This window comes from Bombus flavifrons, chromosome 18 (genome assembly GCF_040668555.2).
Source record: "Bombus flavifrons isolate JBK064 chromosome 18, iyBomFlav1_principal, whole genome shotgun sequence".
Taxonomy (NCBI): Eukaryota; Metazoa; Arthropoda; class Insecta; order Hymenoptera; family Apidae; genus Bombus; species Bombus flavifrons.
The window spans coordinates 3,271,212-3,296,217 of NC_138459.1; the positions used below are offsets into that span (position 1 = coordinate 3,271,212).

The window sequence follows — 25,006 nt, forward strand, 5'->3', positions numbered from 1 at the left end:
AGCTACACGAATCGCAGACAATGAGCTTCGCCTTGCGCTTTCCCTTTCCGTGTTCCGCGAACTCTAGAACATTTACGCGTCCAAAGTTCCGAAGAAATATGAAAGTATAACACGCTTGAAAAACTATAATTTCGTACGAAATTTTCCACCGATTACGTTCGATGGAACGTTAGATTCTTCTCGTTGCAAAGTCTCAGAAATACAAATTATAGTTATGGAGAGTTGGAAAAGTGAGCCGGAAGCGCGATTTCTTCGAACTAAGTTTAGTCACCGCGTAACCACATTGTTCCGAGGTAACAATTTCTTATCGCGATCGGGAGAAACGTTTAAATTGTTGGTTTTTAGCATCGGTGTCACCGTTTGCGTCGGTAAGCGGCTGTGTTCGCGTTGTTCGACGGACAAAGTAACTACAAAGGCGTGTTCTATTCCCCCGCACACGAACATATCAATGGCAATAACACGCAACGATTTGCATCAAAGATCGTGCATGACAACAGGTTTATAACGCGTATGAAGCAATCAGGATTTTATGCTCTTATCGTGTAATTTATAACGCATGCAAATCACAAATTTTACGAGACGACTTCCCGTCTCTGTGTATTTTTTCATTTGTACGAGTTTCTTGGTCGCTATCCGTTCGCAAACGAGCGGTTCCCAGCAATACAATCTTCGAACAAATGTCTACGATGTTTGACCATCCTGCAGCCAAACGTTCGAACATCTCGACGATCGATTTTGCCCGCTAAATTGTTCCCATTTCACGAACCTTGAGTATTCGAAATAGGATCTAAGGGAATATCCCTATCCCCGTCGTCTTGCGAAGACTATTCTCACTTTGTTCGTATCCAGAAACATTTTTAGAAGCTGGAAATTAGCCAAATGGCTAATCCGTCGATCCACGAAACTATAGAACGCCATGTTTATCTTAATGTCTACGTCTGGAGAATTCTGTCGGTTCAAAGAAAACTCGCGTAAGTTATTGGCGTCGCGAGGCACAGAGGAACGAGTTTCAAATTGCAAGCATTAGGGTCTTCTTTCGGGTTATTTTTATCACGAATTCTTTGCGCCTGTAATCTACGAATACTTAGCACCAGTTTCGTAATCCCTCGACGAAGAAGAGAAGGGAAGATAAATGAGAAATAAAAAAATCGATTATACCATCAAGATGTTTGTCTTGCAATCTACAAGAGTAAAATCGTATGAATTTCGAAGTTTATGCGTGAATTCGATAAATAATTCAAAGACACGGATCGTTCCACTCTAAAGTAATAAATGCACGTTCGCGAAGGTAAATAAAGAACGCCGGTATCAATGAGTCGTTAATTACCAAGGAGATGACGAAGGTTACTTATATTAATCCGCGGTCGGCGGAGTGCAGCGGAATCGATTAAAAAGAACGCGAGGGTAAAATGAGGACGTAGCTACTTCTTGGAAAATTTAATCGACGGTCAACGGGCTGGCGGAAAATGAACATCTTGCTGATTTAATAGACAGAAAGAGAGGCATCGCGTAAACGCCCATTCGTCGCCATTGGTTCGTAACCTTTCGTGTTTGTGACCGCTGGCTTCCTACTGACTACCAACGTGACGCGAATGTTCGATACACGAATAAGCTTCACCTTCTTCCACGATGCTGCCTCTTTCGTTTTTCGTGCAGTGCGCATGGGTATACCTGGAAGGAAGTACGCCGGCAGCCGGAGCAAGTGCGTAAAAGGGGGTGCATCGGGTGCACAGGATGCGCCTCGAGCGCAGTGGAAGGGTCGCCACAAGTATCCAGTGTTGGTGTTGTCCGCGACTTCGATCGCGCACCATCATGATATGTACCAGAAAGTACGGGAGATAGGTTCGATGAGTACATCGATGGAGATAGCGACATCGAGCTTTCATTCGAGAGACGTCGGTTGCTCTAAGCAGAAATAAAGACAACGCGATCGTGGTGGTGGTGGTGGTTCGCGATATTGGCTCAATTACGACGTTTCGTTTTTCAATAATTCGGCTTCACCGACGATTAAATGGAAGAGCCGAGGGTAAATGAAAGTTAGTGTTGGTGTTATCGATAAATTTGATAGAATTATCGTTGGCAGACAGAACTATCTCGTCACTGTCGCCATGATTCCGAGTCTAATCTATTTATTTTTGATGTCTTCGTCTAGAACGCGATCCATTAAATAACGCCCACTCGAACGGTTACCCTTCGCTTGCTGTCCTTTCGAATCAGTTACGAGGACGCGCGGTGAAGTGCCTGACGCACGAACAAGTCTTAGCCACGGTAAACGCGGTATGCGAGCACGGCAGAGCAGCGATTAAAGTGGACAGTGAACGAGTCGTCTTGACGAGAGGAAGAAATACAGTCATCCGACGACGAGTACGCGTGTAGGTAAGTACGTTACCTCGGACAACCGCAGCCACGTCAGCCACCCCTTTTCTTCTCGAAGGCCGCAACGCTTAGATGGCCGACACGGTAGCCGTAACAGTTCACTCGACGTATGCTTTTACAGCATATCCGTCTCCTGTAGCCGGCGCAAAGAATACCAACCAAAGGACGAGGACGAGGACGAGAACGAGCAGAGGACAGGGGGGAAAAAGAGCGTTCGAAAGAGCTTGTGTGACGTTTGCAGGGGTCAGTCATAGGGAAGGGGCGCAAGCGCAGTTATGTTCGTGAGACTCGCGAAGCACATGGTCGCCCTGACTCCTGTTCCACGGTCCTGTCTCGACTTCCTATCTTTCCTCTGGGCTTGAACCGTGTAAATAATTACTTTGCCTAGTCGCAGCTCTATTTACAAGAGTGTTTGTTTATCTTAGACGGGCTACCGTGACGAAAGGGACGCCTCGAGGAATAATCCTTCGAATTCCACTTAGAAAACGCGATGGCCAAGGATCGTTGTTTATTCAAAGTTCGATTAGATCGTTGTATTCTTAGACAAGGTTACGAGGTTTGTAAGTTGTTCACGTTGTTCGGAACTCGACGATGAGTAATCAGTGAATGACACTTGTTTCGAGAGTGGGGAACGCGCAAAAGGATCCATCAGGACTTTGATCGAAGTGGTTTATATTAAGTGTTTGGAGAGAACGTTCTTCGAAGAAGCGAGAGAAGAGAAAAGGAGCAACAATCGTTGAAGAGTAGATGGTCGTTCAGTGCATAAACCCGATAGATGTTGTGATGTTATAAATATAGAGCGCTAATGGAAACGCACTATGCTGCCCCTTGGCTTCGAGGAGAAATAAATAGAGTTATGGAATACACCGTCGCTCTCTTTGACCCAATGTCTTTTCCAGAAGGTTATCCAGTTATAAAAATACTTAATTCTTCAAATAATGGACACTACAAACGTACGAAAAAAATTCGTGCAAGAAGAGAACATCTTAAATTTCCAAAAATTAAGGGATACAATATTTATTGCATATATCTAACTTTTGAAAAGTAGAAAGGTCGAATTAACGAGTGTATTTTCAAGAAAATAGAGAGGCAAACTTCGTTTACCCGCACCCCCCCCCCCTCCAAAAAGAAGATGATTTAACCGAAGAATCATGCCGTAGGAGTTATGGGAAGTCGCGAACTAAACGTCCTTGACCCAGGGCAAAAAGTCGTCAATGAAGTCTCCTTGTGCCGGTACAACTCGTAAATAAACATTATCGTTTCTTAAGATTTATGGACGAACTTTGCGATATTGGAAAAAGACCGTAGTGCGGTAGTGATCTATTATTGAACATTCGCGTGCTGACTGTAATAGAGTGCAGTGTCCTAAGACCACAAGATCGGAGTTCATCGATCGAAACCAAGGGTGAGTAAACTGATATACGCCTGTTGATCTTCGTAATCGTTCACCGAATTGCTAAATAATTTTCTTTAATCTATTTTTACTGTTATATACGATACTTCATTTATTATGTAGATAGGTGACTATAATTCGTTTAACTATCTATATAGCGACGTTTTATTTTCAAGTGACTGTCTGTTACAGCGAGTTGTATTAAAAATTCGAAATTAATTCACGTATACGACATCGCTTAAAACTTCGACCAATAAAACAATAAATACATTGTAATGGTAGGTGAAATCGTTAGTTGATTGTACGATTGTAGATATAACGTCTGCTGCACCACTTATACCTTTCATACCACTTAACCCTGACCTATCATCTGTGGCTACCCATATAATTAATAATTTGAGCATACGTACGTACAATGCCCATTCAATCTACTTGCAGCGATACGATGTAATTATATAATATGGACAGATATTAAACAAACATTCGATGAAATTAGATTTTCTACGCGTGCATTTTACTGGTTTTCTAGCTGTCTGTTATTGAACCTCGTTATTATTGTAATATGCATAGTTATAGTATCTAATGTCTGCGAATTTATTAGACCTACCTGATATGTCAACAACATTACAATCCACAATATAAACATGAAATCTATAACAAAAGGTTGCTTGCTTTTTATCAGTTGTCGATGTAAACACGATTAGGTCGTAAGATTATTCAAATACAGATTCCGAACACGTTACATTGAGTTCGTTAACTCTGGATAGTCTAACTAATGTTACGCAAGCCAAGCTGCATCTGTAGTAGTTTCGCTATAGGTATTCCACGCGTGTCAATATTAACATTAAACGAGGGAAAGTGGAAGAAACGTTAGAGCTTTCATGCCTTAAAAAAGAATCAAAATGGTATAGTTGCAAAATTGCTAGAAACAAATTTATTCAACCCCTGTCGGAATTTAAATTTCGCGTGCGAGTTTGATTAGAGAGAGAGAATGATGGAAAAGTAACTAGAAAATGGAGTTTCCAAATAACATGAAGCACAGTTCGTAGGGCGTAGCCCAGGGGGCATTCTCAGTCATACAGGGTTTTCCAGAATATCCGCGGCTACGACAGATCCGCACCTTGGTTTTTACGATTTAAGGGAGAAAGACGAGCGTGGCGGGGTTTGAAATGCGGGGTGTAACTGTCAGTCATGCAATAAAACTTTTAACGCCTTCGTGTCCAATAAGCGTATCGTCCACGGAGTTTTACATTGGGCGGCGTCCCGCGGCCATTACGCCGTAACGGGACGATGCGGCACGCTGAATGGTCGCCTGAACCATCATGGCCGCTCTCTATCCAGGATTCCCCCCACCATTCCACTACCTACAGCGTTTTCCATCCCTCCAGCGAGACACTCTATCCTTGCGTATGTTAAACCTTCGGGGGTAAAGCAAGACGATACCAAGTTGAGCTTCGCTCGTGGGCAGGTAACATTTTGTAATTTTTACAATCGATGCATTTAGTTCTCGAAATTTATATTTTACACGAATGCGATGACTATAGCTATCATAATAGCGTTAAGTATAATTACCTAACGATACGATTTTTAAATCGAGTCGTACTTCAATATAAATGATACCATTTATGGTAATTTAGTGTTATATTTTCTATTTTGTGTATGTGATTCCAATGCAAACCGATAGAAACGATGGAGAGCTTTTTTGGAGAGCTTATATTTTTTAAATTATATCATAAAACCAAAATTAAGTTTGACGTAAGAATTTTATATAAAATTACTTAGTTTATCTCTTATTTTTTTTATGTACGTATATATATTTATACTATTACATAAGTATACACATACACATGTATAGTTCTGGAGTTGCTCAGTTATGTACGATATGGGTCGATAACTTCTATCGCATCCTACTTTACCGATCGTATAAGTACTGCCTGCTAGATTTGTAATTGGGGCAAACATAACCAAACAATCCACTGTACATGTAATGACTTGAAAACTTTTGCAACTTTTTTCATATTGCACGTTGCAGTTTTAGCAAACAATGATTTTATATATTTCGTGGATTTAATCAAGATCTTAATCGAGATTAAGTAAGAAACTTATAAAAACTTTTTCGTTACATTTCCTTATTTTGCCTGCTTTTTGTATGCATAAATGATAATAAGATATAGCTCTTGGGATGCTTTTCAGTCTTAAAAAAATCTCGGTTGATCATCGAGCTTCGCATTAAAATTTTAATCTAAGGTAGAAGATCCGGGTAGAAAGAAAAAATAAACTATGTACCTGGAGATACGAAAGCTTCGAGGGAAAAAATGAGCTCCAATTTCACCTCCTCCTGATGACGACGAGCATATTGGCGTCAACGCGGGATACGCGCCAGAGGCGAGTAAGGCTTACTTCGGAAATAGGCTGGGTGGGGAAACTCAATTTTACTAAAATCCTCTCGTGGCAACGGAGACGTGTATACATATTCTATATACCATATATACCTGTACGTTGTTACTTTCTGCCAGACAGTCTTCCTGCTTCGTCTCGCTTTCGTGTCAGCCGCCATGTCAAACAAACTACATCCATACCTATAATACGTATCCCATATGTTGCATCTATACGTTTGTGTTGTGTATATGTTGCATCTATATACGTGTATGTAGATCGACATTGGCTCGTACATTCGATACACATAGTAATGTCGCGAAGTTATATAGGTGGGTTTTGTCGTGGAGCCATAACTAGAAATACGATGTAGTACATAGGTTGCAAACTCATAAACCCCCACCTTGTCCGGGTCTTCTCGACGCTTCTTCAGACAGCGTTACGTTTACCTAGGGCCGAAACGACCGCGCACCACCTACGGCAGCAACACCTTCGACGACGAAAGTGACGTAGGTTGGAACGTTGACTCGTCGACGTCGACGGCAGCGCCAATAAACAGGGCTCCCGCGCCCGCCTTTCGATTATGTCATAGACTACATATTTCATCGGGATGTGACCCCGCGAAAGCGCGCGCTCAGCCATTAACTTTCGCGACAACTTTAGCGTGTGTTCTGAGAAAACATTACATTGATCTGTCGAAGTCGTAAACTACATGAGAATATAGTATCGGGGCGTAAGTGAGTGACTGGAAATACGTACGCTGATTAATCGTAAAAGTAGGATTAAGAAAACGTCGCGGCATGAGACATTTCTTGGTTAGAATAAACCCGCGCGCGCGCGCGCGCCTAAACTTGACGGTTAATCAAGCTATGATTCCCTTCGTCATGTATATTGGGGGATACGCGGCTGTTCTTTGGTATTCTATGCGTACATGTATGCGAGGACAGAAGAGGAGGAACTCTGCAGGGATTAACTGTGACCAGTTCGTGCCACGACACGCAGCCGGGTCGATCGTGAGATTCATTAAATATTGTCCGACGGACTGTAAAGCTATTCGTAGCTATAGTATTTCCGGAAAATTCGTTTGCTTGGACTCTATCGGCTTTATGCACGTCGCGAACGCCAGTGAACGTACTTGTTAATGCGCATGCGTGCGGTTGTAATATGGTATCCTTCTCTCGGAGTGGCAACATGCGTGTTATACAACCACGTGACCACTTTAGTTTTGGAGCTGAATAATGCACAGTTTATATCGGAATTTTCTACCAACACGCTTTAATACAGGTCAGTACCGTCTTTATGCTTTAACATAGATTCTCTCACGCCCTAAGCTCTCTTCGGAACTTGTCTCCTATCGACGAACTGCCGAATGTCATTCACGTACGTTGTCACGTATTTCGACAGTCCATGAGAGACGAACAAACTTTCGCATGCCGACATTTCAGACGGTCGTCATTAACATAGGCAACAAGTTAACGAAGACGATGCAATATGCGGAACGGGCAGAAAAGTCACGTTAAATCATTGTAATGTATACGTTGACAAGTGTCAAAATATATTACATGTCCTAACCTATACTATCGTCTTTGTCTCTTGACGTTCATTTCTCGTTCCGAGTAGTCATAATGCAGTTAAACGCATGATCTTCGAACATAACAATATCTCAAACCGTGATTTTAGTCTCCTTTAACATTATTACAATAATATTGTTAAGATGTAAGTTTTACCGGTACTAAAACGACGTCAGAGTTTCTTATGTTCCGTTTATTGTCATATGATTGTTTTCGCGTTCAACATCGTGAATATCAAATAGAATACCGCTGTTCTCGTTCGTTGTACTCCATCGTTTGTCAAGGGGGCTTTTGCATTCATTACCAATCGTTCATCAAACGCAATTGTAATTACATTCCGTGAACGTAATGCGTACTTAGACAATCATAGCTTAACAAGCTACTATATATTCTCATGAACAACTGAGAACACGTTAGTAGTTAGGATAAATTCCTGACGATGGCGCGCCAAGATATTCGATCGGGGTATCTTTACGACAGTATATAAATCTTTTTGCTCCTGTTGAATCATTACTCCGTAGTCACGATTAATTCCGAATCAGTGGGGATGTTGCAAATCGTTTAAATCTTCGTAAAGCACACCTTTCGGATTTATACGAGATAACGAATCATTCGTTGACAGGCAGAAATCAAAGTGACAACCATCTAAAATGTATACAAAGATTTAGGTTACATATTTTCTAAGGAAAGGTGTGTGTCAATAGGAAAATGGTATATTTCATGGTTTACTATATTTTCATACAAATGATTAAGTTATCTTGGTTCAACGTTATTTCGAACAATTTTATACATTTTATTTGTAGGTATATATAAGCATGTTTCGATGCATAGGTATATACAATCTTACGATGAAAATGGCGGAAATGCAATCGGGATGCAGACGAGCCTGCCTTATACACGAACACTTTGTTTAGGCTTAATAAGAGGTAGGGAACGTTGGATACGCAGTTTTACCGTAATATTCATAAGCTGTAAGCTATTACATTTTATGATTCTACGTCCTTACATTTGATTTATCATTGTCCACATACGGGTAATTACGGCCTCCCGCTGATCGTTTGATTTATCACAATTGTACAATTAACCACGCATCCTGGCTGATTTATGCTCGAGAATGTCATACGAAGCGTGTACATCCAACGTTGCAGCAGCTGACATTCAGGGCCAGTTGGTACGTAAAGTAAAGTCGGAGTAAGGTTCTTTTCTGCGTTCTTTGGATTTTCCCTTTTTTGCCTTTTTCTCGTCTTAACGCCATGTAGATTACGCGGCCGCAATACAAAATAGGCTCGGCTTTCGTCTCACGCGTACATGCGTTTCTTTCGCTCATTTCGTATCTCGTGTTATCTCAAGCAGATTGCCCGTTTACGCAATTACGAATTTCGAAGGTCGCGAATTTTGCAAGAGAAAATAGGAAGTCGCGATAATGCCGCAATTTCATTAACACTCGCTCGCATACTATGCTTATTCGTAATTAAACGTAATTAAAATGTGTCCTAATTTATCGTTAAGCCTTATTTCAAAGGACAGTTTTTATCCCAGCAGGTGAAAATAATAAGCGTATATAGCGCTTCGAAGATTATAGTCGTAATAATTTAAAAACATCAATCGCGATACAATACGTGAAGTTCGATCGTTTTATTTATCTTCCTTTCTACCTGCACGACCGAAAGACATTCTCGAGCAAAGATACAAAATTAAGAAAGAAGAACTAAAACGTAAATGACACGTGATGGTAGAACGCAATCGAAGGGAACGGAAGCTCGGTGATGCGAAGACGTGATAGAAATTGAAAACCAAATTCTTCTATCGTTCCATCCTTCTTCATCCTCCTTCCTCGCGTCTCGAATTCAGCCTTGAGATACAGCCCATAACAGCCGAACTAAAAACACGTCAAATATTAATACGCTATAAATATTAAACATTTATTTGATGTTATTTTTAATAACAATACACGCAGAAATGCATAATAATACGAGAGAATAAGATTATTTACTTCGCGAAGATGTCTATTATTTACCATTATCCAAGAAACTAAAATCATGCCAGTAGATAATTTTATAGTCGTTCCTAAAACTCTATAAATCCATACAAACATACACATGATATATTAACACCGACACAAGCAAAGTAGAATTCCAAGAACTACGTTCTACCGATTCCTGAAATCAATAAACCTGAAAGGGTTACGTGTCCAGTCCGAAATGGCGTTAGATAAAAGAGGCAGGTTCGGTCAAACACAGCCGAGCGTGACAATAGCACTCAGCTAACGTCCGCGATAAAACAACTAGTGTAGCGAGGGATGCGAAATCCCGATGCAGCGTTCTTTTGGTAGATCGTCGAGCCTTCTAACGTTCGTGGATCACGCGAATGTTTGTCAACGTATGAAAGGGTGAGAGGGATGGATAAAGATCTGCTGGGTGTGTCTTCTTCTAGACTCGCGTCGGTGACGCGGTGTACACAGTGGAAGCGGCGAGAGTGCGGTGAAAGGAGGTAACGTTGATAGCCGGACGATTTTAGCTAGTACAATGTCCCCGGTGCATAATCCAACGAAAACCGCAGGCGCTCGACGCAGCCACGAAATATTTTGCCGGGCATGAATAAATTCGGAGCTGCAGCGTTGCCGCAGTGACCAGAACCGTAGTTCCATCATAATGCAGTCGTTGTAGCGGTTTCACGAGGCTCGTCCATACGAAGCGTCTATCCACCTTCGTCGCCTGCGTATCCGTGCTTTCTCATTTGTTTGCCGAACTCGCTCGTCACGCATCCTCCGCATTTGATCCTCTTCTTCGAAGCCAGCCTGGCTGAGCAATAACGTACCTACTTGTCTTTTACTGCGAACTGCACTTGGTTCTCGACGATATTTAATGTTCGTAGGTACTCGCGACTACAAAATTTGCCTTATCTTGTTAATTAGTCTTGTAACTTCAGCATACGCGAGACTATACGCGCGCGTATGCAATGTGCGTGAATTATTCGTCGCTGTGAGTCAATGAACGCTAAATAATCGACGTTAAAATACAACGAGGATAAATGCGATTTAATAGAACTGTCTCGCCAGATCGTATCTTCGCCCTTGAGTAGATGCCACGGTCTCTGTCGTTAGCGCGAGATAGTAAAGTAGCGGTTCGCGGAACGTGGAAGCCAACGTTTGCCATTTATAATCGCGAACTAATTGGGAACCGTCAGCATTTTTTACTTAATTGGACTTTACTTTACTTTTACTTTTTTTCTAATCGTTCTTCGTATCGATCATTTACGATGTATCCACCCGACATAGTATAGAACCGTTTCGGATTATTTGACAAATAGGTTTACTTCGCGATAAACTTACCGAAAGGCCACGGCGTGTTTGTACGTACGTCCAGGCATCGATACGAAAGATTCCAAGTGCTCGTTAACGTTTTCACCGGAGGAGAATTCTTCAAAGATCTTATCGATCCTTCGTCGCAGCGTAACCGTTTGAGTGGCCTTCGTTGACAATGCTCGAATATCGTAACATTCTCACGAGAGGTTGAACGAAACTTTCCGTCGGTCTACCCGCCTACGCTGACATTCTGTGCTCCCCACTTTTTCTTCCCAGTCTTCCAACCAGGAGGTTGCGCCTTTTTTTTTCTCTTCCATCCCTCCCTTAAGGCCACCTTTTACGTTTCTTCCAATAGGAAGTCTCACCTTTGCCAAATTACCGTGAATGCACGGGTTCCTTTGGAACTTCTTCTTGCGATTCCACTCTCCTTCGCTTATAGCATTTGTGTAGCCTCGTTCTCTCGCTCCTCTTTCCTCCAACCTCTTCGGCGCTTCCGCTTCGATAAGCTACAATACGTCGAGAGATCAGCGTTGTACGTAAAATTTAGTGCGAATATAACGAAAGAATTCCCGCTGCAGCGTTTCTCCGTAGCGTGGAACTATGTAACAAGCGAGCCTTACCTGGCAGCAACTATAAGAGCAAAGGGGTATGCGAAAAAGTTTGCATGAAAAAGTTCTTCCGCATCGACCGGCTCGCGGCTGGGTTACGTCGTCCTTCCTGGAGAACGGCCAACGAGCAAAAAAATTGGCCAGCCCTTTTTTATACCTCGACTAGCCATTTAACCGGGAAGGATACCGTTGGTCTTCTCCAACGATACCGCTAGATTGCTTTCCTGTTAGAAACGAGATCATGGTCATCTCTCACGAAACTAACCTGCAACCAAGACCGTACGACCGGTAAGCCTGTGGTTTTCGTTTCACGGCTTCAATATCCGCGTGTAAAGTCTCGTACTTGCGTGAAAAATATTTCGTTGCAAACCACACGTTGAATGTATTCGTTTGAAATAGTCCGATATTTCTTGGCCAAAGGTAGTCCGAATATTTGCACTAGCAAAATTACTAAATGTAAAAATTTTGACGATTAGGTGTATGTACGATGCTTGTAGTTGTAAGCGTGATATAAATTAGTATTCTCCCACGTAGTTAGATACAATTACAGTTCGTTGTGATATGATATTTAGATATACCTACTACTGTGTTACGCCAGAGATAAACCAAACTTATAATGCAATCATACGCGGATTCTAAATTAAATTGGCCTTCGTTATCCTATCTTACGTTGTGTTATACAAAGACGATCACGCGCGGAGACGTAGGATGTTGTAATTAAAGAATACCAACGACGTTTATGAAATTATGTATTCGTGAAATACACCTGTACAGTCAGTTCGCCGGCTATTGTACACACGGTCGTCTTACCGCAAAAGATTACATCCGTACACACCGACGTATCTTTTTGCATTTGCAAACGACTCTTCCGTTTTGCAACGTGAATATGTATGAGCGATCATTATAGATAATTATCTTCACCTGCGCGCATAGCAGTTTGTAGTTCTCTGGAATTATATCATGTAAAGGATAATTGTATGTGTGTGGGTTCGTGGAATGTTGATTCATGCGGCTGGCGGGACCAAGGGCAGCGAGTATAACGTGTACTTGGACTCGGTTTTGTTTGATTTGCCGAACTATATTCAGGCCTCCGTAGTAGACCTTCTGCCGGAACTTATTGCATCGATTCCAGCGAGGATATTTCGCTCCAGTTACGATCGTATTTCCATTGCACGTCGATCGTTCATCGTATCGATTTCCTGCCCGCTTATTTTCTTTTTTCTTTTAGTTCGCAGCTTTCAGAATTGTAGAATCTATTGCTCTCGTACGTAGCCGACAAAAATCTATGGCGATGAAAAGTTAAGATCGAATTTAGAGAAACAACAAAATGAATTTCTGTCTTTTACTCAAGTATTATTCGAGAGGCATACACAAGCTTTCAGAAATATATATCTGTTTAAAGATTTTGTTTGTCGACGACTCTCGGCCAACTCGAACCTCGGAGTCAAATATTGCCCAAGTACTGCACGAGTTCCTCTCTGTAGACAAGCTCTTCGAATTATTTAATACCAATTTCTCAGAGCGTAGTACGCGAAAATAACGCGGGCAAGCCTGGCGGACTGTGCCTCCCCCCGTTTGAACCAGTCTTACTCCGAGGATTATTTAGTACAGCTTTTATCGAGCCGTGCCAGCAACAGTGTTCTCTCGAGCCCTCGGCCAATGGCAGACTTGGATTCACGAACCATAGGAGTCTCGAAGATCCGTATACGTAAATTGAAGTCGTCGTTGAACCAAGAGGGCGTCTAGGACTTCTCAATTAACCGTCTGGGCCAGCTGGTCTCAAGTATAACCAGAGTCGAGCGTTCAAAACGCAGGCGGCGATATCGTAAAGAGGATTCTTTACGCTCATTCGCGGTTGATTGGCCTGGCAGTCGCAATGTCCGGTGTTTATGCTTGTACAGGGAAGCCTCGGTTCAGCTGTTGATCACTATTTTCGCCCATTATTCTCCTCATTATTTTTAGGGATGTCTAACTTGTTGCAATGTTGGCGTCATGAAACGATGCCATGAATCGACGATGTTTTCGAGGCATATCTTTCCAACCGCGTCAAGACGGGATCACACTCCCGTGATTTCACCTTTTTTCTTCCTCCCTCGTTCTTGGAATATCGTTGACTGTGGCTTCGCCGGCCGATTTTACGACACTCATCATCGAGTACGCCTCCAAACGAATATTTTCCTCGTTGACAAATTGTACGGGTTCCGCAAAATCCTCGCTTTGATATTTTACGCGCGAACCAGCAGTGTTTCTTTCGATATTTTCGTTCGGACGATATCCCCCGATTTTTTTGCGAAATTTCTTCTTCTCTGCGATATAGATCGTCGTTCGAAATGAAACAAAGGAAGGTAGCTTTCCTCGTGACGATTGGAAAATTGGAGGGGCTGGTTCGAAGTTCCTTCGTCAAGAACGGGTTTCGTTCGCGAAATTTTATTCGCTCTCGACGAGATGCAAAGCGTATTACACTGTTGACGCGAAGATTGGCTACGTAAAACCAAGACGATGTAAGGAAGAGCGATGGTGGAGCTAGAAATGGCGAGGCGAGGACATCGGCAGGAATGTCGTCGACGAATTTTCAGGGTAACGTAAGAACGCGGTGAACGCGAATGTGTGCGGAACGCTTGGTCCTGTGTGTCCGAGTGTTTCATCGCTATGTAACCTACGGCTTTATATAAAGCCATGTACTCGAGGGATTAGGGACGGGTTATATGTACATATATCTATCCATGCGTCTACCTCGATGGCGACGGTGGAGAAGTCTCATTAGACCAAAGTCTCGTGGAACGAGACGAGGAAACTTGAGGCGACGCGGATATTCGAAGGAAGACATGAAAACTTGGAGATTGTGAAAATGCAAGAATTTCAGCGACGGTTGGTGTAGAAACGGGCAGGGACGGAGGGATAGAAAAGCGAGCAATGGGAGGAAAACGATAAACGGATAGTCGAGAGGGACGATAGGTAAAAGGAAAGAAGAAAGATATTCCTCGAGAGAATCAGCGAAGATTCTGGCCGCTGTATTCTTACCTTAACTCCCTTCGGACGTACTTTATGCTGTCTTTAAACGCTCATTATCTTCTATACTGTTGCGAGTAAAGCGTAGGGGAAGTTTCGATCGAAACGACATAGCCACCAGGACGATTCAATTATTTTTCCTCGAAGCCAAAATAAAGAACAAAGAAAGTTTATACACTGCAACGCAGGTATAAATATCTGGATACTTTTAAATTATCGACACAGATAGATTATGAATGAAATTCTTTATAGAAAATATAGCTGGAAATCTTGTCAGACGAAACTCTGTAATCTAAATTTAGTCTCTGATCTTGTATCGGACAACCATGCAGCTATTGCTAGTGGATGTCGATGAAACATATTATTAATATTAACTAGAACAAATGAGGAAGCAATAATAAGTATGAGTTAGTAAGATACGTGTTTCTGTATAGCCACATTCTAAATATTTATATAGATTTTACGAAAGGTCAACTATTTGTTAGAAGTAAGCGTAGAATTTACACGATGCAGTAAATAATTCTGATCGAATTGCACCAGGTACCCAGGTATATTTACGAATGATATCGACATGTATAATAATATAGATTTCGCGAGAAGGAATAATAATACGGCTAATTTCTACTCGGACGAATAAGAAAATAATATTTGTCCCTTCGAAACTGTCGGATCGAGTGTGTCGGAGGGCGGAAAAAGTTGACGAATTCGTAGCCGTGTGATAAAATTTGGAATCCTGTGGCTGGCTAGTCCGGCGATGCTTGCGAAAAAAGGTCGCATCAACGGGACGACTGTCTAGACAGTGATCAACACACGGGACTGTAAAACTTTGTAGCCACGTGATCCCGTATCGGCAACGAGTGTTCTTGCTTTCGCATACATATATATTACAGCACAGTGCTGGCCGGGAGAAGGCAATGGCGTAATATATTTAACAATGTCTCACGATATGAGACGTTTTTACGGAAAGTCGTTGGCATAGGAATTGCTTCTTGGATCTGGCAGAGCGGAGTTCGAGGCGAACACATTGGAAATGAGTTTGCTCCTCTAGGTACCTAAACTTCGGGGTTACGCTTACACTTGCACATGCATGTGGCTTTGCAGGGCGAAGCTCAGCCCTGCGCCCGCGCACAGACCAACCTAGCTGCATGAAATTCGAACTTTTATAACCGATCTGGTCATTGCGTTGGATCTAACTACGCCACGGCGTCTTCCACTTTAATCCGCCTTTATAGAACGAAAACTCAGGCGAGCGTCTCTTATTCCAAAGTTGCAATTTTTTCGAAGCAAAATCGCCGTGTCCTGTTTCTAAGCAGGCAACTTTGAAATCTTTCGCATCGTGTTCTCATTTGACAGCGTGTTACGAAAGAAGCGTGTTACCTTTTTATTTCGTCGTTATTTTTTTCTATCGACGTTTTGCAATTCTGTGGCATCGCGTAGTGCACCATCCAATTTTATCGTGAGACGCTTGACACCATAACAAGGTGTTGTTGTAGCAAAAATTTACTATTACTATCGATCGTTCGAATTATATAGAAAAATAATGTTTTCTTTAGGAAAAAGGGGAAAGAGGTACTCGCTGGGAAGTAAAATAAAGAATTCAAGAAACACGCGAAAATGTTATAAAAAGTATTATTGGAAAGGCATAAATTTGTAAAACTGCTAAGTGCTAGGTAGTCGTTTCTTTGATATCATATTTAGCACGTACTTAATAGCAATGATTCGGTAAACTATCGATAACAGGTATTTAATATCTATCTAAGTTTCGTTTAAAAACTACTCAGCAACAAAGTGATAAAACTTCTTTTATGACACGCTGTGTGAAGAAGGATCGGAGTGTATTCCTTCGAAAAGAGTGGAAAATATCTCTATCCTCTCTAATATCCTTCGCAAAAATTCTTCCGCACATCCGTACAAAATAGCAAAAGGGTTGCGGGGAAAAACGCATGGCTGCTTGACCGGACAAACAGATTTCATTAACCACTCCCTTTTGGATCGGCAAAAAACAGTGGAATCCCCTCCTCGCGCGACCGGCCATGCTTCCTGAAAGCTTGGAAGAAAATGGAAGGCGCGCGGGGATGGAAAAAAGAAAACCGAAAAGCTCTGGAAGAGGGCAAAGACTCGAAGGGTGGGAGGACCGGCGTATTCCGGGAAGGTTGGGTTAGGTTGCAACGACGCTTTGCTAGAAACGTCGACGTGGGAGGTGGGCGAAGAGGGCAGGGACGAGAGGGGACGAGAAAGGTTGGGAATGAGGTTGATTCTCGAGCGAGGTCACGTATTTCGAAGCCAATCTAATACACTTCGAGAAAGATGAGAGCTGGAAGCCGGGACGAATGTCTGCCTCTGAATTGAACGGTCTCGGATACTGGCCAGGCAACGCGCAGGGTCTACACTTTCCAGGGAAATTCACGATATGGTCGAGAGAACGCGTAATTCCATTCCTTGTGCGCGATTAATCAAGTGTCGGTGTACTTGAGCCAGCTTCGATTAATCCTTCGAGATACGTATCGCAGCATTTCGTTTCGTTTTCGAATCATTTTTAGGAGCGATTCTCTTTCGCGATGTTTCATTGCTGATAATCAACATGGTTAGAGGGAAATATAGAAGAACGGAACGTATTAAACGTAGCTGTATTTCTATGCAAAGTCTGACTCACGTGTTAACGCAGTGAGATACCTGTACGTACGTAGTTGGTATATAGGTAATTTTCTGGATGTCGGAATCGTTGAAACGTGTAGATATTCTCGCGTAATTATATCGCTGGGATTAATTACAAAGTCCTTTACTCGAACGAGTTAATCAATGCTCGGAAACCTTACGCCCCTATAAATCGAATACGTAGAAATTTTAGGATTCGCGATTATGTATTAGGATTGAGGGAAATTTGGTATCTGAAGGAAAAGAACTATGTAACGGTAGAACGATCGTTCGACGAAACTTTTAATTGCGACATCGACCGATAGAAGGTAAGGTACAGAATCTCGGTAGTTTCGAAAGCCCTACGGAATTGAAGGATCCTACAATTTCGTGGACCGTTGACCCGTAATGATAACCATCGGCAAGCTAGGAGTCTTGCGTAATAGGTGAACGTAAGGAAGCTCATAAAACTGCATACCCCGATAGGGTTTCTTCGTAGACGACTTTAATTCGTTTCCCTTTTCGCTATCTTCTTTCGCCTCATTTTATATCGCTAAGAAATATATTAATTTCGCGAATACAGTGTGAGAGTAGAGGAATATAACGTAAAACCAAAAAAAAAAAAAAAGGGGGGAAGGCAGATGAGAGAAAAAAGGAAAGGTAGCGCGAAAAAAAAAATAGAATGGGGAAAAATGCATAAACTTTTTTGCTCGTAAAGCGGCCAATTCTATTTTTGAAATCCTCGAGCTCTCTGGCATTTAACCGTGCCATACGGTTTTTTTTTCCTTTTTATTATTTGGCACTCGCGAGTCGGCAAATATATACGTAAAATGTTTTATGTAGCCGTGGCCTTTTCAGTTTCTGTGTTGCACAATATACATCCTAGATATATCTAGGTGGAACAATGCGTGCATGCGCGCTATGGGCGAACCAGTGAAATGCGCAGAAACTGCAGCATCCAGGGCGACGCCGACGCCGCTCGCCAACAGCGAATTCACTTATCTGCGTTGTACATGGGACCGTTGCATGTAAAATACTTATATATTCGCGACTCGGAATCCAGTTTTCTTGTCATATTTTTTACAGACGAAAAGGTACGCGATGACAGCGGCGAAAAGCGAAGTTAATCGTCTCCGTGTTACACACGCAAGCACTCTACGTTAAACACACACAAGAGGTGATGTAGAATGCATACAGCTTCGTGACGTAACCACGACCGTTCTACGAGGAAATGTCGACGCCAAGATTTCACGTTGTATCGCCTAAAATGTTGCAATAATTTAAGGCTACACGGCGCCGAGCTGCGCCGCGTTATCTCGAATACCTTCGAAACTTTCTTTTTCATTCCATTCCACCCTCGCCCCACCCCTTCTCCGCATCGCCCTCTCTCTCTCTCTCTCTCTCTCTTTCTTCTTCTCGGTGTCGCATTGCGAGAAACGACCGAGAAATTTATGCCCTCTTGAGGAAAATTAATTTAAGCCTGGAATATTGAAAAGTGATGAAACAGCGTGTTTAAAAACAGCGCCGCCAGATAACGAGCGACTATCGTAAATGTAGATTGAAGCGAATGGTCGCAGCTGGGACAATCGAGAACAAGGGGAGTAAAAATGTATTACTCGAAACATATCGAATTTTATCACGAGCTGCGTAAGAAGACGAAAGATCGTTAAGCGCATAGGCATGCAACGTTAACTTCAACGTATTCGTCTTGATATCGCAAAATTATTCCAACGGAGATATCGTGTCGTTGTTTTCCAAGTTCTGTAGGTCTTTTTATCGAAAACGAGATATAAACGGATTTAGGTCTGATCCGAGCAAAATATAAATACTTGAAGATTTCGACTGGAGTTTTCGCGGAAATTTAATGGATCTCGTTGTTGGACGAAACTAGAGAGCGAATAACCGAATAACGTTTACGATACGACATTTCGTACGAAGTACGAGAATATTTTGAGTTCAATGTAGAGAATTTGGGTAGATTCGCAGTGCGCCGCCGCCATCATCCTCTTCCTGACAAAGCAAACGAGAAGACGTGCGCGCGTCGCGCGACGGGTCGATAAAATGGACAGCCTTCTGCGTGTCTTCCTTTATCCTCCACTTTCGAATGCATCTCGAGCGGTTTTATCTATGCACAATCGAGAAAACCATCGGCGAAGAACATCGGAGATACGAAACTGCGTCAGCAGGCAAAGCATAAATTCTCTTACGATTATCTCGTAGCACGAGCTCGCGAAAGATCAGCACCGAAACAAGCATATTTCCATAGCTTTTGTCGAATAACAAGAGCAAACCCTTTAAAACTCATCGCAACGATCCTATTTTCCGACGATTTCGTTATTTGACCAATGGCTGAATCGCGTCACGATCACTTTCCATATTTATCTAGGAATCTCCCGTTACTTTTACCATACTTTTTTGTTAGAAATGTCTAATTATCTAGAAAGTTAGAATTGATTTTACATCCGAGAAGATCGAGACACAAATACACTTTGTATTTAACCAAAGAGAAACAACGCGTTGTAGGTGTTTAACTAAAGAGAAACAACGGTCCGTATTTAACTAGAGAGAAGCAGCGCGACGGCTAAACGGTTTCAAGCTCCGGGCAGTTTCTATGAAATTCAAACGAAGTTTTTGCAAACCGATAATCATTTCTGCCTGGTAGTTTTTATAATCGTAATTTTCATCGAATTTTAGCGAATTCTAGGAATAATATTTTTCAAAGGAAATTGGCGAGCAGCGGAGAATTTCGAGGAGCCATGGCGCCGCCCGCCAATTCCCGCTGCTTTCTGCTTCATTGGTCCGTCGCTTCGGTTCACTGCAGATTAACCCTCTCGCGGAATTTACGAGCGTCCTTCCCGCGGTTGATATATTTTTAAACGGTATCGTCGCGGTTCGCGTCGTTGATTGCTGAGAGTAATCTTTTACCAATTAACCCTTTGTTCCACGATAGAACCACGCTATCGAACGATATCGCCATTGCAATTTGTTTTCTACGAATAGAAAAAGTATTCTCGTTCGTGGAAACCCGTTGGCATCTCTTTGGAAAATTCTTCGTTCGACTCTACCCTAATTGGTCACTGTTGCACAGCAAAGTACACGAATTTTGTCCTTCTTCGTTGAAATTCCATTGTTATTTAAAGAACACACGGAAGAAACGTGCTAAGTCCGTCTTTGACATAGTCAAGAAGAAGAAAACAAGTTAGATGCAAAGATATACCTAAACATTTTGAAATAAAAAGCAACAACACGTAAGAAGCGATGCCTTGAAATACGAACTTGAATTTAAAAATTACTCTGCCATAAAATACGAAACTGCATCTTATATCTTTCTCTAGGGTCTTCGTTTGCGATTGAGCAAGATAGTTACCTAATGAGTGTTACCTATAGCGTAGTGTTTTAATCATCGTATTAAAATTAGTCTCTGTCACGGTGCCAATAACACGTTAATCTATCATGTACAACAGAATTTCGTGGCGTTTGTTCCTCAACGTTCAATGGAATGGAACGTAATTCATAATAAAGATCTTCTAATCGTTTTGAGCAATCTATTATAGCAGAACGGACACGTTGACAACGGTAATGATATTTCTACTTGGCTTTCGATTTTAACATTGTCACGTAACATCGTTAAGAGACGTCACGTCCTAAAACACGGGCTGTACATCATCCTAGACTTTCATAACGCAAATCCGTGCATCGCCGTTTCTATTTAAAGCAATTGGACCGTGTGTAGCGCGTTTATCAATGCGAACGAATGATTTTCAGGAACGCGCAGGGCTGCATAAAGTTTCGCAATGGTAATTCCTTCGGATTAAACTTATCGAACTCCGAATCTCTCTTGGTAACTTTAACGATACTGTACAGTTGGGAAAAAGTTCTGTTGGAAATTTAGCGGCAACATGCTGCAAGCATCGCATGGTAGAAGCTATTTCCCGGTAGCAAAACTTTCCGCTCGGTCGTAAGAGCTTTCGCGCGGTTTCAAACTTTCAAGATCCAGGCCAGCGACAATTTGGGTCCTTCTCCGTTCGTGTCGAGCGACCGAAGCTTAAAAACGAGCCAGTGTCGTTGAAGAAGTACGTACAACAAAGTCTGAGCAAGATTTCGAAGTTTGCGATAAACGACAAAGACCGCTTCGACGTTGCAAGAATTTCTCCAGCCAAGTAACAAATGAAATTACGAGCGAAACTGCGTAGAATACCGCGACTATTAATTCTACTCGAAGAAAATGCTGGAAAAGATTACAGGGATGACTGGTGGGTATCAGGACGGCCACGTTGAACGTTGAATATCTCAGGCGAGATGTAAGTTCCTAACTAATTTCGGATTCCGTCTCGTTTTTACGATAAAGCGGGCAATATCGTGCGGCTGCGTGGAAAAAGGGGGGAAAAATTTTTCACGCGAGTTGCGCGAGAGCTGCTCGCTGTCTCGAGTCGAAAGTTTTCGAGATCGGAGTCGGCGACATTCTGCTTCTTTCTTGGAACTTGTAAAGCTTAAAAGCACTTGGAGGATTTATGCTCGAGCGCGTATCAGGGAGGGAACGAAGGAAGCAAGGAAGAAAGAAAGAAGGACTGCATCCTTCGGGCTAGGATATCAAGCGAGCAAGGAAAAGCCTTTAAATTCGTAAAAGTTTAGAGCATGCCGGAGTGCAAGGAAGTAAATTTAGAAATGAGAAGTTCGGATCCGTCGTGAGGAAGCGAGACAAAGCTGGCCGCACAGAGGCTGCAGCGTGTTTCCCTTGGAAAATTTAATTTCAACCTTAACCCTTCTCCCGCTTTTCGCTTGTAAGTTCGCGATAAATTTTTACGTCGGCGCGATCCGCTCGACTGAGATGTTTCCTCCGAAACAGCCGTGAGGAGATCGAGCGCTGCTTGTCCATAAAAGAAAAAAAAAAAAAGAAAGAAAAAAGAAAACGGAAAAGGAATAATAGAAACGGGTAGGACTAATTAAAATAACTCTCTCGTCCGTCTATAACGGAAAAACGAGTGCTGGGTTACTCGACAAATATCCGTGGAATATTTCGAAACGTATATAAAGAAGATCTGAAGGGAAAGAGAGGAACGAGCAACGAGGGACAAACGTGAAAATATCGTCGGATAACGATTCTACCGGAGGATTATTTAAATAACGATCCGAGGATACGATGTTACGCGGCGATACGATTCGGCGGGGCTTACTCGATCGAATGGCGAACCACCCAAAAATAATGAAGCCAGCCTCGCAACCAGAAAAACGACGGAATCGAAAAGAAACGAGATTCCGAAGGCATCGCGACGATCCCTCCGAACGGTGGATTCCACGGCGTAGCGAAGACATAAGTTCCGAACTAATTTCAGGTTTTACTCCTTTTAGGGGAATAGCTTGTAATAACCGGCAGCGAGAGGTGGATCAAGGTAACCCTGAATTGGGAGGGGAAAAGAGATGCGGCGGCAACGAGAAGAAGGGATGGGTTCGGTGTGGTGAGAGTTGATTGGATACGATAGGTCAGAGAGAAATCGGGGTATAAGAAGCAGAGAGGTAACCGGATCAAGGTAGCAAAACCAGATCCATTAACGAGCTTCGGGGCACCGCCCTCTTTATCGCGAACGTCCTCGGCCCAACAAATGGGCCACCTGTATCTGTTCCGTGTAATATTCGCGTGTAATTGCCGACAAAGTTATAGCGCGCGCTCCTTTACCCGATATCCGATCACGGTTGCTTTGTTTTATCGGCATTATCATAATTATTGAATTAACGCGCGTCCCCTACATGCTGAATTCGACCTGGCTCGCCTTTCGCGGATCTGACTTTGTTCCGCTTAATCGCCGCGTAAACCAGCGTCGAATGGCGAACGAGATATCGACCGCTCGCCGTTTCTGTTATTGAAACGTATAAATGTTTTAAGGACGAGTTAACGACGGGAATATCAACGAATTTGAAGACGTTGCTACATAGTGTTTCGTGCCTGTTGATCGAGAGAGACGGAAGACAGGTACTCGTGGAAATATTTTTCTACGGCAACTCGATTCGCGATTACGTTAAGACATAAGAATACGCGTAACGCGAACCTCTTCGATTCTTGATTCTACGTAGAAGAAGCGTGACTCGCGAATTCCAGACTCTTTGGCGGAATACGATCGACGGGAAGTTTCGAGAGCCCGAGGGCTAACAAGCAGGATCGTATCGGCGAAGAAGGCCATCAATGCAAATGAAGATATTACCACCGTTCACCCTCCTCCTACGTCACCTGCCAACATCGATCTCCAGCCTCCGCTCGGAGGTATCAGCTCTGAAATCGACTGCTTCCCATTCGAATCTGGTTGCGCGTGATTTTTTTTTTTCTTTTCGAAAATTACGACATCCAGTTAGTAGTAATCGATTCGGTGTGCACCGACGAAATAAAAAAGGATCGTAGACAACCGTAGAGAACGTTTAAACATCCGCACTGCTCTGACTGGATTCCATTGCGTCATCTCGTGCAATTAATCCTCGCGCTTTTTGCTCGTTATTCCTGGCAAAGATAATTTGGAAAAACGAAGACTACATGGAAGAATAGTCGGTATCGTGTAGAAACAAAGAAATTCGTTAAGATCTTTTTTCAACAGCGGTATGATTCAATTCCTAGCGACTCTTAGGATCGTTTGAATTTTTTTTAGGGTACTCGGAACTCATTTATACGCGATTTCCACGAAGCGATCCACTTTCAGCAGCTAGCGGCGGGCTGCGTCGGGTTCACACAGCTTCGAAACGCAAGGGGAAACCACCCAGAAATAAACGTTCAACTTAGAAACGGTTTAAGAGAACACCGACAGAAATCTTCCCCTGCTGCATGGAAAACACGGTAAACATTAAGGGTTGGCGAACACGTGTTACATGCAACGTTAGAGGCGATCGAGGTCGTGTCGAAAGCGCGTATCAGTTCTCGCGAAAATTTACGTAGTTACTCGATCGTTGCGTTTAGAAGACGTCGCAATCCAATACTTCGTTCTAAATCGTTGCATTAAATTATTATATCACGAATATTATTTTTAGACGAGCGGAACGCGTCGTTATACGTACAGCAAAGGCGTAGAAAGGATAGTTACGCGAGTCTGCAATTTTTAAAGTTGATTCGAGAAAGGAAAACACGCTAATCGAAGTAGATATTTTCGTAGTTCGTGGATATTTCAATCAGTTGATGTAAGAAGCGTATCTCCTTCTTTGATCCTTTTAAAGTAGATTAGATTGCCAACGTGGATATCTGAGAATAAGCTTCTACCTTTTAAACAACGCGTAGATGTAAATTGAAATCGATCAACTCAGAGACGAAGTCGGTTATAGAGAAAATGAGATAACGTTCGTGAGAAATATCGCGATCGCTTTATGCGAGCAGGAGAGAAGTGGAACATCTCTAAGATTACATTAGACGCGGTATAGAAGTTTAATCTTCCCAAAGAATTTCACACGGATATTACTCGCACTTCGGGTAGAAGTAGTAAAGCTTCGAGGAAAATTTACTGCTCGGCTCGATCGGGTAGATTGAACTGCTGGGAACAACGAATCTCTCTATTAAAAGACGAAGGACGTTGGCTAATTACCGCGTCTGGCAGTTCTCCTTAGCACTTCTTGGCCCTTAACTCATCGTCGAGGGAGGAGGATCCGATCGTCGCGCGAGAAACCAATGCAATTTGTGACGTTCTCTGAAAGGTGTTCTTTGTCGAACCAATCTCGATAAGAGTATCCAAACATCGAGACACTCGAGAGTCTGCGTCGTACGCAT

The 25,006-nt window shown here is 42.6% G+C and overlaps 1 protein-coding gene and 2 long non-coding RNA genes across 3 annotated transcripts in view; 1 reads left to right on the forward strand and 2 right to left on the reverse strand.

The window, feature by feature from the left end:
* The window catches only part of LOC138189051 (uncharacterized), a 49,414-nt gene extending 43,013 nt beyond the window's left edge, over positions 1-6,401 (reverse strand). The window contains exons 1-2 of the long non-coding RNA XR_011175838.1: positions 6,262-6,401; positions 6,056-6,181 (exon numbers count right to left, since the gene is read on the reverse strand). This is a non-coding gene — a long non-coding RNA (uncharacterized LOC138189051). The remainder of the gene's footprint in view (positions 1-6,055; positions 6,182-6,261) is intronic.
* Positions 1-25,006, forward strand: part of LOC138189033 (Homeobox protein abdominal B) — a 163,967-nt gene that overhangs the window by 110,932 nt on the left and 28,029 nt on the right. The gene's annotated exons all lie outside the window — the stretch shown is intronic.
* Positions 9,288-11,863, reverse strand: LOC138189083 (uncharacterized). The gene is made up of 3 exons (XR_011175869.1): positions 11,641-11,863; positions 11,386-11,526; positions 9,288-9,595 (listed from the first exon to the last, which is right to left on the reverse strand). It is a non-coding gene; the product is annotated as an uncharacterized LOC138189083 (long non-coding RNA).